Genomic DNA, 12948 nt, shown 5'->3' on the forward strand with positions numbered 1-12948 from the left:
AGTTGAAGGAACTTTCAGTTTTTCATTTCCTAGTTTTTCCGACTTTATAATTTTACTCTCCAGTCCACAGATTTATCTTTGAGGGTTTTAATTAGAAAAAATACAAATCCTGGCAACACTTACATCAGTCCCCACATTAGTTTTTTAACAGTGAAGTCACAGTAATGTGATATTTATCGGTTGCGCTTTTAAGGTGATTATTTCAGCTAAATGTGCCACCATGTGGTGATACTGGAGATTTACAGCACCCAGAGATCCATCATAAATTAGGATCTAGGTATAAAACCTTATTTTTATGTATCTTATAAAGTGTATATCTCTAAGCCTTAAAATTTCTAACAGCCAGCATAGCTATAATCTAAAGAGAAGAATTTGAAAAAGATAGTTCACTTATGAGAAAGTTGAAAGATGTTTTACCAGATTACATAGAAGAAGAGTTTTTCATATGATGATTTTCTCTACCTTTTAAGGAGAATCAAACCGGCTTGCAATCTCCTTCCCTTCCTCTCCTCACCACAGACACTTTGTGAGGTAGGTGAGGCTTAGAGAGCTCGAAGAGAACTGTGACTAGTCCAAGGTCACCCAGCTGGCTTCATGTGTAGGAGTAGGGAATCAAACCTGGTTCTCCAGATTAGAGTTCACTGCTCCTAACCGCTATGCCATGCTGTCTCTCAGGATAACAGTGAAGAACAGAACACATTGACTAGGTCAGTGTTTCCCAAACTGTGGGAAACTAGCTATTTTGGCCCCCATCAGATTTTGCTGGGCAATTTAAAACTTCCTTACCGCTGAAATAAATTAACATAGGTAGTGACAAATAGTCATAAAACCTTGTTATTTGATTTTGTGCTAGCATTAAGATCATACATTCCACTTTATTTTATTTATTTACTTATTTATTACATTTTTATCCCGCCTTCATTCCCGGCAAGCTGGGCTCAGAGATTAATTCATACTTTTATATGCCCTTCCTTTATTTACTTCCCATACTATCTGGCATTATGGCTTAAAGTGACCACTGACGTATTTATGCCAGATTGCAATAAATACCAACCAACCATAACTCGTGATAGAATGATTGATCTTTCCAGCTCAAGAGGAAAAGAGGCACATTTCAGAGCTTCTCTTGGGTTTCAAAACCTCAGAACTACATCATTTCAATTCTGTGGGCTGACAACAGATTTTAGAGTTTCTTTAACCCAAAGAAAATGGCTACAATCCATTGCACAGTTATGCATACGTAAACCCCGTGGAGTAAGGGCCTATAACCGCACACTAGGCCACAACCTATTTCCCTCCAGGGCTCTTTACCCCCCCCCCCTTTGGTTGCTGCAGTCCCGCAATTTTATTCAGCTATTGCAGTCAAAATCCTTCATTCAAAGGTAATTTATGCTCTCCTATTGAAGGGGTAAATTAGCCATGTTAGTCTGATGCAACAATAAAACAGAAACTTGTGACAACTAGCGCATCAGACACAATCAGCCATTGCTTACAAAAGCTCTTGCCATGCTAAATGGGTTTGAGAGCCAGCGTGGTGTAGTGGTTAAGAGCGGTGGTTTGGAGCAGTGGACTCTGATCTGGAGAACCAGGTTTGATTCCCCACTCCTCCACATGAGCGGTGGAGGTTAATCTGGTGAACTGGATTTGTTTCCCTGCTCCTATACACAAAGCCAGCTGGGTGGCCTTGGGCAAGTCACAGATCTCTCAGCCCCACCTACCTCACGGGGTGTCTGTTGTGGGGAGGGGAAGGGAAGGTGATTGTAAGCCGGTTTGATTCTCCCTTAAGTGGCAGAGAAAGTCCGCATATAAAAACTAACTCTTCTTCTTTCAAGCGTCACACTTTGGCTTTTTTCCCTTTTTGAAGGCAGCCTGTTTGGTGGGTTTGAGGGCAACAAGCGATTATGTGTTCTTACTTGAAATATTTTATAATTTTAAACTGAATTTTGTCCTTGTTTAAATATTTTTATGTTCACTACCTTGTGGACCGTGATGGGGTGGCAAGGCAGCATAAAATGTTTTAAATAAATAAAATTGCAAGGCACAATTAAAATGCAATCCTAAACAGAGTTACACCCTTCTTAGCCCAATGACTTCAATGGATTTAGGAGAATCTAAATCTGTTTTGGAGTGATCTGTTGGGGAGTAATCCTAAAAAGGTCTTCTTGGAAGTAAGTCCATTTTATTGAATAAGGATTACTCCCAGAAAAGTGTTCTTAAAATTGCAGTCTTTCAGTGCAATCCTGAACTGAGTTATACCCTTCCAAATTGACAGACGTCAATGGGTTTACAATTGTCTCAGTGTTACACATACTTCACACACTGCCGTGTGAAGCTGCTGTGGTTTAGTAAAAACAAAAAGGAGTCCAGATTTATCATTAGTCTTTCAGGTGCTGCAAGAATCTTTTTTGGTTTTGTTATAACAAACCAGCTGTGTCATACTAAGAGCATTTTCCTGGGAGTAAGCCCCAGTGAATAGACCCAAGTAGGATTCTGAATAGACCTGCTTAGGATTGCTCTCTACTCAGCTACCCCATTAAGATAGGGTTGCCAACCTCCAGGTACTAGCTGGAGATCTCCTGCTATTACAAATGATCTCCCGCCAATAGAGATCAGTTCCCCCTGGAGAAAATGGCCGCTTTGGCAATTGGACTCTATGGCATTGAAGTCCCTCCCCTCCCCAAACCCTGCTTCCTCAGACTCCGCCCCAAAAACCTCCCATTGGTGGCAAAGAGGGACCTGGAAACCCTTCAGTAAGAGTTGTGTGGTGGACAGCTTATCAGGCTTGGAGGGGGGGGCTGTGTTCAGCTCAGTGGGTGACCTTGGGGCCTGTTCCATTTCTTAACCTAACCTTCCATACAGGACTATTGTGAGGTTAAAATGACATAATGCCCATATATATTGACAAGGTAGAATATAAATAATTTGTTGCCAGCAAATGCTATTCAGATCAGTAAGATTTACTTTCCAGAGATCATATCTAAGTCTTGGGTATTATCCTGCATTAACAGAGAATCCTTCAGAGCTGACTTAAATCTAATTGTAATAACACAATAGAACAACTTAACTAACAAGGTTACTTTAAAGGGGGAGTGGGAGTTGATAGATACTTTAAATTGTCTGAGATTTGTATCCATGCTCCGAAAAAGATGCCTGAAAATGAATGAATACTACAGAAGAAACGGAAAGCTGTTAACTGTTGGAGGAAATCCAACTGGGGGAAAAATCCTACCTTTTATGACTATTGTATTGAATTAAAATAATATATATTACAAGGAAAGTAAACAGGGAAAAAAAAGATTCTGAGAATGCCCTTGATTTTTTTGTTAAGTGATTATAAAGCAAAAGCAAAAAACAAAAAAACAAAAACCCTCTATTAACGCCCACTAAAGAACTGGTAAGAATGTTTTCATTTGCTTTTAAGATACAGAGCAAAGAACAAACTTCTAGTGGCTTCAGTGAAATGAGCGAAGGCCTTAATCTGTTAGAATAGCACGATTACAATTAATGTATTTGGAAAACATCATAGAAGGGGGCTTGTTATGAATTGTGGCGTCTCCATTCTTCTAGGAACGTTTACAGATGACTAGAAAGGACAGACACTGAAACAGACCCACATCCAATGTGACAACTAATTACACACTTGCATTGCCCTGGATTTCCTTCTCCTTTGTAGCACAAATAAGAAGCCTCCCCTTTATTTACGAGGTCCACAAAGCTGCAGATAGCCCTCCTCCTTCATTCCGGCCCCTAAACCAGAACAGCCTTTACACCACTTCATTGTACACAAATTACTTTTCATTCTAGTCACTGCCATGCTTGCTTTGAAGGATATTTTTCTCCATTTCCCACTCACCTTCCCTTAAAGTCTTGTTTGCAAGGTGAAAAGAAAGTGTAGGCTTAATTAAGAACAATTATCTTAAAACCATCTTTTGAAGGAGCACAAAGATCTCAGACACTTATCATAAGCAAAGTCAGCAAAGACTTCTTCCTAAGCCAGGTAAAACTCCTCCACCCCCACTTATACCCCCTGCTTTTTTCGAGGTTGCAGAACAGATACACAGAATCTCATGTTGTCACTTATTCCTGTTACAGTCGAGCAATGCTTGCATTGTAAGAGGTCCCACAGATGGGCAGAAATACCTCAATCTCTGCCCCAAAGAGCTTACATCTACACATGGCAAAACAAAACAAAAAACCTGATGTACATTTTTTTATAGCCATCTTTTCTTCCCCTTTTCTGGGTTTAACGTTATTATTTTTAATTTTGTGCTGCCTTGTCCTCTTCATCGGTGTCTCAGATGCTAACGCACACACACAGCCCCAATGTGGATTTCTGACCTGGACTCTTCCCTCCTCTCTGTTGTTTGTGCTCACGCTTCTCCTCTTGTTCTGTTCGGGGAAGTGGAATTCAAGCTTCCCTCCTTCCTGGGTATGCCGAGTTGTTCCTTTCTCCCTCCCTTTGTCACTGTTGCTTTCCCTCTCCTGCCTTAGGCATCGCAAAGTGAAACAGTGAAACAGCCATTTGAAAGTGGAAAGGGAAAAGAAACCTTACCTCTGGGGTTCTCTTTGTTGCTCGGAAGCCAGCGATGATGACAATTAGGGAAGCATTCACCTCCTGTTACGGAGAGCAGCATGCTCTAAAGAAAAGGATAGGGATGCTACTCTCTCTTTCTCTCTCCTCCCACCTCTCCCTGGCCCTCCCTCCTCCTCCTCCCCCCCATCCTCCTCCCCCCCATCCCTAGCCTGAAAGAGAGCTCTCATTGACCTCCAGCTTAAAGTCACTGCTCACCATTGACCCTTCTGCACAGAGTCTCTTTCTCCCCTATTGAAGCTGCAACAGACCCCCCCCCCGGCTTTTTCGCAATCTGCAACATCAGTGGAACACCACCGTTCGTTCCGCAAACTAAACTGGCAGCGGTTTTACACAACCTCTATGTGCACAGTCACTTTTTAAGTCTTCTTAGGCAGATTGCATGTGTGTGGCCGATCACAGGAATCCATGGCGGAAAACACAAACTGCCACTGTGTGCCCCCCACCCCCCACCCATGAAGCACAAAAAGAAACCCACACTGTTAGTCAAGGGCTAGTTGTGCCAACTCTCACAACTAGGTACGCTGTGCATTTTCCAAGCCATGCAAACACAATCACCATGCATGGGGGGGGGCGGGGGAACCCACTAGCATACTTGCAGAGATCAGTTTTTTCTCACTATTTTCAAAACTGTCTACATATGGTTAGGTGGATTGAGAATCTTGTACCTTTATTCACAATAGGTAGTTATGGCATTTTCAGAGAGGGGTTTGGGGCTGTCGGGAACGTTAATGAAAACAGACAAGGAGAAGCAGTCTAAATTAATAAACATCACAGCAAAAACGTGTGCTATTTCCACACGTACATACTTGTGGCTTAGCACTCCAGAGAAAACTGTTCGCTTTCCATTTATGAGAAGTTCAACACCCTTTCTGTTAGAACAAGAAAAGAGGCTAATAGCACCTTAAAGACTAACCGATTTATTCAGGAGTTAAATTTTTGTGGCCTCCCGTCTGCTATATACTTGCCAACCGAGGAAAGGGTACACTGTACGCATCCAACTGAGCAGTCCATGAAAGCTTATGCCATAATAAATCACGCGTGGTCTTTTAAGTTCTCACCAGATTCCTTTCTGCCTTTGCTGTAAAAGACTGACATGTCTACCTCCTCCCTGCAATTTGAAACTCTTTTGGTTGTTAGGTATTAAACCTTATGCACAGAGGGCAGGAGGGAAGAAACATGCCTATTTTATTTAGTGGCAAAGACAGGTTGCAACTTCTTCCCGTATGGCTAGGGTTTGTTTTTTTAAGTACTCATGCTTTGCTTTTGCTGCAGAGTTCTCAATACAGCTTTATTACCTTCAAGAGAAACTGTAATCAAATGAAGTCATCAGGGCCATGCCTGACATGAAGACCACTGCTCCATTTGCCATGCCACACACATCTTTCTCATGGCTCACTGCATTATCTTCACTACTACTGGAGGCTTCTATCCACACATATATTAACAGAACTATATTAACAGAAGCTTCCTCAGAGAAAGTAAAACATGCATTTCAGCTGAGCATGTGATAAAGTAGTCAGTTCATAGCTTCGGCACGTGTCCAGTCTGTTGTTCACCATACAGTGTGTGTGTGTGTATCAAGTGCTGTCAAGTCGCAGCCAATTTATAGTGATGCTTGGTGGGGTTTTCAAGGCAAGTGATTAAGCAGACGTGGTTTGCCATTGCCTTCATCCGCAGTCTTTCTTGGAGGTCTCCCTTCCAAGTATCAACCCAGCTTAGCTTCTGAGGTCTGATGAAATCAGGCTATACTGTACCATTCCATATCCCTAGTATACAATGAGACAAGTTTTAAAAAAAATTATATCAGTGTGTCCTGTACAGTGATTTGAGTGGAAAGACAAGTCATTAAATGACTGTTGTGCCTTGGGCTCATCTTCCACACATGACCACCTCCCTTGAGAACACTGCTCACCAAGATGACTTGTATAAGTATCCCCTCGCACCGAAGAGCTTTCTCAAACACATTTTTAAACAATCAAGTTAAGGAAATCCAGGAATAAGCTGATGAAAATAGGGGAGTAATTAGAGGCACATGTCTAATGATGAGCATATTTAAAAATCCAATTTACCTGAAGGTGGATCCTGGTTATTATATATCTATAAATAGCAGTAATTAAAAATAATGAACATATATGTAACAGCCATAGCTTATAATATGCAAATGCCTTTTCTAGACAGCACAAAGTCAAGTATGCTTCCATCATCTTCCCCCCTTCATCCCTGACATGCCAATTATTGGGGTGTCTTGCCCAATACCCCTAAATTTTGCTCAGCCAAGTGCTGCAAAATATTTATCCAGGAATGTTAACTTTCTTGAAAATTCATGTTAACTATAATTTTTTTAATAAAAAAAATTCACTTAATTTATACCATGCCTTTTTCCACAATGGGGACCCATTGTTCTCCTCACCTCTGTTTTATCTTCACAATAACTACCGTGGAGGTAGGTTAGGCTGAGACTATGTGACTAGTCTAAGGTCACCCAGCAAGCTTCATGGTAAAGGGCGGGTTCAACCCTGGGTCTCCTAGATCCTTGTCCAGAATTCTAACAACAACACCACACTGACTCTTAACAGCCCATTCTTGGAGTGGAAAGCAGATCCCGAATGGCTGGGAGCAGCGCTGCTGCACCATCTCCACAGAGGCTTCCCGGCCACCGAAAATAAAATAAAAACTATTTCAAAACAAAAAAGGGGAAATGCCCCCATAGAGCATAGTGAGCCAAGCTGCAGCTCAAGGAGGTCCAACGGGATTAGGAAGCTGCCTAAAGGCAGCTCTGCCCCCAGGAACATGAACTGCCCCCAGGAACTCCCCCCTTGACAGTGCAAGCTCCCGCTTCTGCAATTTCGCTGCTGGTGTACCAGCGCTGGCAGTGGAGCCCCACTGAGCAGCGTGGCTTCCTGGCGCTAGCATGTTTGCCCCTGTGCCAGCGTCGGTGCCATTTTATTCTGTGATAAGGTGGCACCTACACTGGTGCAGGTTCATGCCGGCTCCTAAAGAGCTTCAGCCCACCCCTTGAGGATTGCAGCCTTAGCATGTTCATTTCATTATATTTAAATGCTGCCTTTCTTCTACTCAAGGTGGCATACGCAGAGTTCTCAAGCAGTCTCTCTCTCTAGGTGTCAGCCAGATGTGCTTAGATGCATCAGCATTTCTACATCACGTGCCTTCGACCATGCTCTGGGGTCCTTATATTCAAAGCACAATATACACAAAACAGCAATACTTACAACAGCCCTGTAAGGTAGGTCTGTACTATCTTCTCTATATTACAGACATAGGGGGCTGAACCAGTAAATTGCCTAATGCCACTTAATGAGTCCATGAAAGAGGGAAGATTTTAATGAGGGGCTTCCTGGTTGACAGCTAAGTGTCACAGCTAGTCTGCTGAGCGTAGTTCCAGCCTCCTGCAATTCTATTGCATGGATGGAGTGGATTTTTCTGTCAATTCATTTATCACACCTCCTGCACCTGACACAGTGAAATGATAAGGAAATCCTGCCTTCTTTTCCCAGTGGAGAATAAATCAATATTTATTTTTCATTACTAACGGCAAGCAGTCAGCCGTGAAGTCTTCTGTGTGCTTTAAAAGTCACATATAATTGCCATGAATAGCTAACCATTTGTAATAAATCAGAAGCCGGACCGTGTATCATTCAAATGGCTAAAGTAATGCCTGCAGTCTTGTAAATTCTCACTCCAGAATTTATTGTTCATTCTTCATGTTTACACTCCACTTTTCCATCAAATGTTGGATTCGCAAAGTAAACTACAATGAAAATAAATTAAAATAATATTAAAAAATGGGACTCAAATGCAATGAAAGACTACAGGCAGCAAATGCTATACAAGATAAAGTAAACAGAAGACCTCACGCCAAAGTGCAGAAACCACAGCAATTGCACGGGAGTACCAAAGCAACCCAGCTGCAACCCACCGATCATGGCACAGTGTACCAACAGGCAATGCTACGAGGGGCAGAGATAGAAGCAACCTTCTGGCCCATGCCAATATGGCCACATGCCCCTGAGTCCTGACATCAACCCAACACCACCAAGACGCAGAACACAAGGAAAGAAGCAAAGGGTACAAAATACCCTCCATTGTAAAGAGGGCCAGTAGTGTGAAAAGGAGTAGCCCTGGAATGAAAGCACACCATGGAACCCTACAGATGCCATTTCTATTCCCCTCTTGTTACTGTTTTCCTTTTTGGCAGGTGCACACATGTGGAAGGAAACATGGCTAGTCCAACCACACCACCTACATGCCTCTGCGGTTTACTCGCCAGAGACAACACCCAAGATCTCATCCACAAAGAGGGTCAGGGTATGAGGTAACACCAGCCTTTTGCCAAGAAAGAGTGATGCAGCCATTAGGGCAGCAACAAGAAAACACACAACTCCGCTCCTACAGGAGGCATTTTTTCTAGCAAAAAGCACCCATGCGGCATACATTGGCCATTGATTTGAATCCCACTCAGGGGTTTCACTTGTAAGAAGGCAAGGTGCAACTTAGGGCCAGTAACAAGCTAAACAGCAGGCAAACAGACACATGAGGCCAGATTACAGCCCATAGCTCACGCACCACCCTTATAGACCAGGACAAGCAGGACTGCAGAGAAAGGCATAGGAAATGCACAGGCATAACATATCAGTTTGAGCCTCATGTGGAAGTGGCTACAAAACAGTCCTTAGAGGAATCCCAGCCACGGCTGAGATGACTTTGCACCATCAAATACAAGCACCTGATATGGGGAGGACATGCTGATGGCTGTCCCACATGCTGATCGCCTTGGTTGACAAGCTCTACTCCTGCAGTGTGCGGGCGCCCTCTGCTCATGTTTCTCCCAGCTACCCTTATGGCCCATCTTTCCTACCATGTAGCCTGCTCAGAAGTATGGTATGTTTAAAAAAATAGGTTCCAGCAATGATCAAGGAGAGCAAGCAATCTAAGGAGCCACCCCTCTCCCTTGCAAGAGCATGCCTCTACAAACAGCACATGATCCCTCCTCTCCCTCCCAGACTGAGTTCAGTAACAACTACCAGTCTTGTGGGAACCAATCCTGACCTCTCAAACCGCATTAGTGGAACACAGACGCAGCTTCGACGTAGCTCACATGTTTATTGACCAGGATCAGGCACAGAGATCTGAAAGCAAGGCAGATGAAAGGGGTTGCCAGTTCTCTTGTTCAAACTAGGTCTCCTGACCCTTTGAGGAATACCATAGACAAACTGCAGAATGACCAGTACAGCTGTCTTTTATCACTATATGCCCATCAGTCAAACAACTGTCAGTCAGCTTGCAGTGGTGCTGGAGCCAGGCTAGAAGATGAGGGTTGCCAGCCTCACAACACAGAAGCTAGGTACACACTAATCACTGCATAAGAACATAAGAAAAGCCATGCTGGGTCAGACCAAGGCCCATCAAGTCCAGCAGTCTGTTCACACAGTGGCCAACCAGGTGCCTCTGCGAAGCCCCCAAACAAGACAACTGCAGCAGCACCGTCCTGCCTGTGTTCCACCGCACCTTTTTGGTCATGTTGCAGGCTCAGCAGGTGATTGGCACTTCCCTGCAAATGGAGTCCATCCTGGCCACTGACCCATGTATAGTGTTGCCAACTGGCCTGGAGGAAAAATATACTGTCCTTTTAAGAGTCCCTTAATGGGTTGTTATTTACCAGGGTGATGTTATTTATCTCTCATGCTATGAAAAGCAGCAGCTGCCCATTTCCCCGCATTATGCCTTTATTAAAGGGAGATGACATTTTTTTTCCCTCCAGGACAGCTGGCACCCCTAGTCTGAGTACAGCAATGTAGACATATTCTACAATGTTTGTTCCCTTTTTGGGGTGTGCATAACGTTCCCAATTTTTGCAATGTGTTCCTTCTCTGAGATTCCCATCACCAAACTCCCTGCTCTAGGTATATTCTGAATGGACATGACATGTGGCTAGGGATGCATAAATTAATGACATATACCGTATCACCTGAGCTAGGAGTGTCCTGGCAAAGGTGTTTTTTTTGTTTTTAATGGTGCTTAGGGGACATGTGATTAACTTAGCATCCTAAGCTGCACTGGGGCTTGGGAGCATGGAAGAAAGCAGTGAGGGACAGTTCTGTTTTCCATCTCTGTGTGTTGGATGTGGATTTTTAAAACCAGGCCAGGATTATCATTAGTGTAATAGTATGTCAGCACTGGGGTAAGAACTCAGGCTAAGGGGGCACAGGATGACAATTGTGCCGTGTTCTGCCCAAACACATCCCTGGTGGTGCCCATGTCCATTTGTTTTACATAGATGGGACTTCTAAATAAGGCTGTACACTCTTGTTGGCAAGAAGCATCTGGAAAGTTCTTCTGAATAAATGTATCTGCAATCAGAAGTTACAAATTGAATTAGTTTAGGACTGAAAGGTGTATTAGAACACATTATGCTTTCAAATGAAATGACTGCCCTCTGGTGGAAAATAAGGAAGCTGCGTCTCATTTGAATACATTATAGCACAGATTTATAAAATGTGTAGAATTATATTTCACTGAAATGAAGACATTAACAAAAAAAAAAAAAACAATTACAGTGGCTTGGAGATTTCTGTGGATTTTTGTTCCCCTCTCCTGCAGACCTCTGACTCTCCCCATCCATGCTGCTTTCCCCCAGGAACAGCATTTCAGGGGTCATTTGGGGGCTGCAATAGAAAAGAGGCAAAGAAGTCCTACTCCATGGATAGAAATCCATTCCTATAGAAATCTCCATTGAAGCCAATCCAATATATGTGAACCACAACTATAGCACTGTGGCAAAGATAATTCTTCTCATAATGAGTTCCCAATGTTAATTTTAATTCAACAACAGAAATCAAAGTGGTAACAAACAAACAATCATTTTTGTTGCAAGATTTATGGATTTAGATTGGGCCAGGGCTCCGTATGCATCACCACCTTGGGCGTTCAATGTATGCATCAATTACCAAAGGTATGGAAACTCTCCATATGATGTCTGCCACCCATAGCCATCTGAAACGACTGGCCATTCTACCTTGCTGTTTCTTGTGCCTAGAACTCCCTCCCAAAATACCTATACAGAGCTATTTAATCCTTCTAATATCTCTTCAACACTCACCCTTTCTGTAAACACTTTGGACCCATCCTTAGTTGTGGTATACATAATTTCCTCATAATCATCCCTTGTAACCACATGAACACATGAAGCTGCCTTATACTGAATCAGACCCTTGGTCCATCAAGTCAGTATTGTCTACTCAGACCAGCCGCGGCTCTCCAGGGTCTCAGGCAGAGGTCTTTCACATCACCTACTCACCTAGTCCCTTTAACTGGAGATGCTGGGGAGTGAACCCAGGACCTCCTGCATGCCAAGCAGATTCTCTGCCACTGAGCTATGGCCCTTCCCCTTGTTTCCTCTTTTGTACCCCCCTTCCCGGGTTAAAATTAGATTACAATGTTGGATACAGCGGAGGAGCAGCCTAATGACAACAGCATAAATAATATAAGGAGTTAGCTGCAGTGGGCCAGAAGCACAAAAACACAAGCCACATGATGGCGCCTGCTCTTAGACTTAGGCCTGATCTAAATGTGCAGAACAAAACCATACCACTTCAGGATGCAGGGAGAGAGATTAATTTCCCCCCAGTTCCCCTTTATCACTTATATCCCCTCAGCTGAACAGCCATAGGATAATGACCAACAGCACCAGTACCACACCAGCACTGGGCTTCAGGTTGGTACTGTCCACATGATGCAAAGGGCTACACGAGAACGTTTCCTGATGTTCTCATTTATAATTTACAAGAAATTTGTACATGGGGAAACCTCCCCTCTGGGGAGGGACTGTGGCTCAGTGGTAGAGCATCTGCTTGGCATGCAGAAGGTTCCAGGTTCTAATTAATCCCCGGCATCTCCAGTTAAAGGGACTAGGCAAGTAAGTGATGTGAAAGACCCCTGCCTGAAACCCTGGAGAGCTGCTGCCTGTCTGAGAAGACAATACTGACTTCGATGGACCAAGGGTTTGATTCAATATAAGGCAGCTTCATGTGTTCATGAAAAATGCTACATTCCCCACCCGGAGTCTGAAATGGTGCCATTCATACAGTAAAGCTAAAGATTAACACAGCTACTCCTCTGGCACGATCGCCACAGAAATAGGAAAGACTCTCTGAGAGAAAGATCACGATGGGTAGCTGAGTTAGTCTATCACTAGCAGTAGAAATGAGCAAAGAGTCCAGTAGCACCTTGTGTGTGTGTTAAGTGCCGTCAAGTCGTTTCTGACTCATGAATTAAAGCCCTCCAAAATGTCCTATCTTTGACAGCCTTGCTCAGATCTTGCAAATTGAGGGCTGTGG

General features: G+C 43.4%; 1 protein-coding gene across 1 annotated transcript in view; it reads right to left on the reverse strand.

Annotated features, from left to right (window-relative positions):
• The window catches only part of GREB1 (growth regulating estrogen receptor binding 1), a 90366-nt gene extending 85692 nt beyond the window's left edge, over window positions 1-4674 (reverse strand). The window contains exon 1 of the mRNA XM_056856704.1: window positions 4553-4674. The gene's annotated coding sequence lies outside the window, so the exon portion shown is untranslated. The remainder of the gene's footprint in view (window positions 1-4552) is intronic.
• Window positions 4675-12948: the final 8274 nt, after the last annotated feature.

This window comes from Euleptes europaea, chromosome 10, assembly GCF_029931775.1.
Source record: "Euleptes europaea isolate rEulEur1 chromosome 10, rEulEur1.hap1, whole genome shotgun sequence".
NCBI classification, from domain to species: domain Eukaryota; kingdom Metazoa; phylum Chordata; class Lepidosauria; order Squamata; family Sphaerodactylidae; genus Euleptes; species Euleptes europaea.